The following is a 6000-nucleotide window of genomic DNA, read 5'->3' as shown; positions in this document are numbered from 1 at the left end:
CCCACCACAGTTCAGCTGCTAAACATAATAATACAGACACACGCTCCAAGTCTGACAACCTGACTCACGGCTAGAGGCAACATTTGGAGATGTCAGTTTTGTTTGTTGCAACACAAAAGCCTGCGCTAATCGTGCGCGACACACGTTCACCAGAAAGCCATTACGGATTGTCTGCAACCACAAGGAAACCATGAAACGGTGTGCAGCACGCCTCATTAATTGTAATTGTAAGACTGATTCACTTATAGGGCTGCGCAAACATCCCAGCGACAGAACAGAGCACGACGGACAAATCCAGATGACAGTGATCTGCCTGATTTCAGTCATCACCCAGAGGAAGAAAACGGGCATCTGTTAGTGAGCGTCTAAGGCTCTGAAAGCGTCTCGTGTCCATAGATCACAAGAGAGATTCTTCTTGACCGAGTCGAACCTCAGTCGTCCAGCTCTTGTGATTTCTGTCCCATTCCTCGCCTCTTGCCCCGTGGACTCGCCGTTTGAAAACATATCGCATAGCCCATTTCGATTTCTATTGTGAGTGAGTCAGTCATTAAGAGCGCAAACACAATGGCTCGAATGAGTGGTGCCACGGTAAACAGCTCCCCTGTGAATCCGCGCTCAACAGTTCCACTTTGCGGGATCTGGGTAGCATGTGACACTCGTTCCCGAGCTGCAAATCATCTTAAGGCAACGCCGCATGCATTCCCATTCCCACACAATGGCTTTAAATCAAGTCTTAACGGAAAAGGGTGGGTGACTGCAGAGATGATCACTTAGAAAGCAGCCCGGCTTTTGGTCCTCTGCGCCCGAACCATGACCTCCCGGTGGTTTGACTGGTACAATCCGGATTGTGTTGGGGTGGGTGTGAAGCGCCAAATGTACAATGCCGCGCTGCTAGAAATAGCTCTCATTTCGTCACATTACAACAGCAAATTTCCTTTTTTTTATTTTTATTGGAATTTAACGTGACAGACCAACTCAAAGAAGTGCGTAGTTGTAAAACATAGATAAAATGATACACGTGTTTTTTTTAACAAATAAAAGTTTGAAGGCATTTATTTGACATTGAGAGTGAAAATTATGTTTGCCAATGAGATTTGTCAGACCAATTTATTACTTATCTTGTCTTTACCAAACTAAAACTAACTACCAAGCACCACTGAACTCAACTCAGTCCAATCCAGGTCCATTTAAATTCTTCTGTTGTTTCACAACTGAAATCAAAGTTGGTTTCTTCTTTTAGGTAAACATGAGAAATGATGTAGCGACTATTTATTTTGATGGGCAGAGCCAGCACTTGAAAAAAACAAAAACACATTTTTAAAGGGTAAAAACAAAAAAATAAACCACAAAAAATGAGCTTTGTTTTTTCTAACAACTTAAAAAGTCTTAGTTGGTAACCTGTCCAACATTTATTCTACTATTCTTACTCAAACAAGCCCATTAGCAACACCTTTAAGTCAGCCTGCAAAGGCTGCAGAAACCTGGAGTGGAGCAACGAACTGCAACTGCTCTGAAAACAGTCGCGATAATAAAATGCCTCCCGTAGATTGACGAGAGCAGGTGAGTTGTTCGGTGTGATTGAATTAGGCCACGTTCATCCTGCGTGACGTGTGAAATCCGGCTGGATGCGGAGAAGCCTCGGCCTTTCATCGGCGGCCCACGGATGTTCTCTTGGGGCAACGGGGAAGTGAACTGGCAGAAACTTTTCTTCTGTAATCTGAGACTTTTCAACAAGAAACCCATTGTCCTTCAGTCAAACTCTTTATTCTGGAAAGCAAATGTGTTAAAACTAGCCTGACTTGTGCTATTGCTGTTAATGAACGGAGCAGGACACGTGTTACAGTCGTTTTGTCGCGGCAGTTGTCATTCGCTGGAGCAGGTGTTGCAGTGAGACAGTAAAACCCATTAAAAGAATTAAGCAACCAAGCGAGAGCTAAACTCGTACTGTTGTCACTTGTCAGCACCCCACAGAAAACACAATACTGCACGGAGCAGTTTTTCCACTCTATTACACTTCAGTGGCCCTTTAGGGCCCGCCACTGTCAGCAACCGATTTAATGGTGCACTTCTCCGTGTACTGGCAAACACCCAACCTTCTCTTGCATCGAAAAGTTGCTCAATATTTGAGATGGGAGTCATAATTGGTGCCGATTAGCAGAGAGCGATGGGGATATTGATAATGCCATAGTGCAAAATGCAATTAAAGCTTTTACCAGTTTGTGCAATGTGGCTTAAAAGTTTTAAAATTCTCTAAAAAGTTATTCATTGACTCACATGCTCTTCTTTCTATACGTCACTATGACGGTGTACAGAATGTGTTTTCACATGCGTTGATGTTCTTGGTGAAGCCTGGAAGGCAGATCCTGTCTCTCTAAAATCTCTCTGTACTCTCAAATATTTAGCCTGAGGACATATGGACTTTTTTTTTTTTTCGTGTTTTTTCACATGTTGTTTGTTCTGAGTCGGAGCCATTCCCAGCAACTCCATCACATGTGTGTCAGTGGAAACAGAGAAATATTTTGACTTCGCTCGTTTCGGTTAAGTCGGGAACGATTCTCAGACTGACGTTGATGCAGCGTTGACATTAGCTTTAGTCGGACCATCTGGGGCATCTGTCTGTCAGCGTAATCTTTCAAAGCTGCGTGCTTTTCTCGTTCAAAGCACTCAAAGTAAGTCATGCTGATGATTTCCAATTGGAACAAGAGAAATCATCTGCCAAAACGGTAACGTTCAAAACAGCAGCAGCAGAAAAAGAGTCTTGTTAAATGCGATCGGCGCATGTTTGCAGAACGTTTTCAGCTTCGCTGCAGATTTCCAGGTTTCCATCAGCTGTTTCTCCCATTGTTCTGAAAAAGGTATGCAGGTCCTGCGAAGTTGGAAGGGAGTGAATGAACTACATCCTGGCTTCCCTTTCCATTTCACCAGAGGCTTCCCACCTGTCAAACACAAACCATAAAATATGAAATTCACTTAGTAGCCTGTGGGTTGAGGAGACGAGGAAGGATCCAAACAAATACTGAAATATGAGCGCTTCTCAAGACCTAATGATGCACTGGCTATCTTTGAAATGAGCTATTGCTACCGAATATCTTCTATTCAACTATGTGCCACTTCAAGTTGTGACGCATTTGTAATTCTTAGAACCGGGGATAATCACAACATCTCCGAGGCATGTCTGCACAAATTCAAACGCATTTGGGCTCTTGAGGCATGTAAGGCAGCAGAGATCATTTTAATCTAAATTTTTTACCCATTTTAAATGCAGTACTGGGTAACAGTTTATTTGAAGGGGTGTGCATAAGACTGATATGACACTGTCATAAACAGGACAGAACATCTGTCATGAACATAAATAAGTCTTTATGAATGTTTATAACGGTTGTCATGAAGTGTCAGTCGGTAAATAATGACACTTTTAATGCAAAGTTGCTCTAAAAGTTGCATTGAAAGTCTATTAAAAATGCCAACTTTGCATTAAATTGTCATTATTTACCAAACGACACTTCATGACAACTGTCATAAACATTCATAAAGACTTCTTCATGTTCATGACAGGTGTTCTGTCCTGTTTATGACAGTATCATGTCAGTCTTATGCACATCCCTTCAAATAAAGTGTTACCCAGTACTGCACCTCTAAATGACCTGTTCAAAATGACCTTCAACCCTTGTGAAACCATGAATAATAAGTCTGGTTCATGCTTGAGTTCCATTTCCATCGTTACCCTTTTGCACATGACGGAACGCTCTTCAGAAAGCGTCACGGACATCAACACAACCTATGTGAAGCTTGTCAAAAAAAAACAGACAGTCGGCAGATTAAAAATGCGTTTATATGTTAAATTCTAACAAAAATTTACTGTGCTGCACAGTCAGCTGCACAAGCAATCAAGGAGAAAGAAGACGCCGACGGATAGCAGCAGTCAATGCAGCCCCTAGCAGTGAACACTTTTTACAAGGGAAAACTTTTATTTATATGAATTGACATTCATATAATTTATAAGATTAGCAAGATGCAATCAAACATTGAATTTTGGAGGAGGTATGTGTCTAATCATCTTAACCATGTACAAAATGCTTACCATACACAAAAAAGCTGGCAAGCAGCTAGAATTTTATATGATTTTAAATCTGCTCCAGTGTTAGGGGAAACACTGTTTACAACATAGTGGGAAAAAAAAAAAAAATCACGTACCCTGACTTGAAGCAGATTGGATCAAAACAACAAGTCAGCTGCTTCTAACTTTCGTAAAGCCCCAACTACACGTCCTACTCCCACAGACAAATTAGCTATAGGCTACAATTTGGGAAAACTGTTGTAGTTGCTCCGGTCAAAACTCCCGTCCCTCACTTCCGAACGTACGTAAAAGCGTCTCAATGCTATTAGATGATGTCGTTGCAAAGGGTCAAAATCTGAAGTTGCCACATTCATCTGTCTAAACCTTATCATCGTAACGTTCAGGAGACTTGCCTCTGGGATGAACGTGTCATTGGGGTGAAACGTGCATATCAACCTCATAGCAAAACCAGAAAACCTTGTGAAGGTTTTATAGACTGGGAAAAACAAGAAAAGTCCAAGAAATGGTTTGATATGTTTCCTCATCCTGAAAGCAGATTCCACAGTTTGCAACGGATTCCAAGATTTTATTTTATTTTATTTTTTATTTTTTGAGGATGGTTCCGGTGTCTGTAGAATATACTCATTGATTTAATGTGCCTTACAAAAGTATTCATTGGCTCTTGAACTGTTTCATACGTTGACCCCCTACAACCACGAGCTTTACTTGGTTACTAAGCAACACTAAGCAGCTCACATTCATGAAATGGAAGAAGATGATACAGCTTTTCAGCTTTGTGTTTCTTTACCTGTAACTAAATCCGGAGCGCCCAACTTTTTAAAGAAGTTACTTGGTAAAATCATCTGTTCGTAATTTAGCTTCAGTATAAATGCAGCTGTTCTGTGAAGACCTTAGAGGTTTATTGGAGATGTTGAAGTTGTGGAGATGTTTAGGCAGGGTTAGATTGCTAAACAATATCCCAAGTCGCAGACGTCTTGAAAAACACGGTTCAGCTCCTCACTCAAAAATGAAAAGAGTTTGGATAATTCTACCAATTTATGAAGGTCCACTTTAGCTAACTAGTCTGGTAAAAGCAGTATTTGTCAGTGAGGAAGCCAAGAGTCCCTTAGTAATTCTGGATGAGCCACAGAGATCCACAGCTCGGTTGACGCCACAATTCATTCAACAAACCGCACTGTAGTGAAAGAGTGGAAATTAGAGTCATTGTTGAAAGGAAACTGCAAAAAAAAAAAAAAAATCCTGTTGTAGTTTCAATCAAGTCATTTGAAGAACATAGCTGCTTCTGATGAAATTCAGAGAAGGACTAAATATATGTAATTTCCCTTTCATCTTACAATTATGTGCCATTTTGTGGTGTCTTGTCCCACACAATTCCTCTAAATTACTGGAATCTGGGGTTGCAATTGTGGCCAGCGGGAAAACTTTTATTTTATGTGTGTACTTGCAAAGCACTTTTAATGTGTTTAAAAATTTTAGTCTTGCCTTTATTTTACTAGTATCTACTTTGCCTTGTTTTCCCGCACAAACTGCCTTTCTTTCTGGTTACGGGAAAACTTTCACGGCTGAACCTTCTTGATGGCATTACGGGTTGTTGATGGGAGTTTCAGAAAACGAGGGTTTTACTTTAAATTCTTGGGAAGCGTTTTGCTTTTGATTAAAGTATTTCTGACTCCCTTCTCTTGGGAGCAATCAGCTCTGAAAATCACTCTGATCTTGTCCAGTGTGTCATGGTTTCACTCAAGCGCAGATTCAACCGTGGACTACAGAAGAAGTGTTTTATTTGGAAAGAGATGACGATCCTTCTCTTCTGGGGAAGTCAAAGGAAGTAGAACTGATGAAAATATATGATGAGGAGATGAAGAATAAAGATTATAAACTGATTTTGATGTTCTCTTACTTGAATCTTTAGTACGATGGTCAGG

The sequence above is a fragment of the Poecilia formosa genome, unplaced genomic scaffold (genome assembly GCF_000485575.1).
Source record: "Poecilia formosa unplaced genomic scaffold, Poecilia_formosa-5.1.2 Scaffold122, whole genome shotgun sequence".
Taxonomy (NCBI): domain Eukaryota; kingdom Metazoa; phylum Chordata; class Actinopteri; order Cyprinodontiformes; family Poeciliidae; genus Poecilia; species Poecilia formosa.
This window is presented reverse-complemented; position numbering follows the sequence as displayed.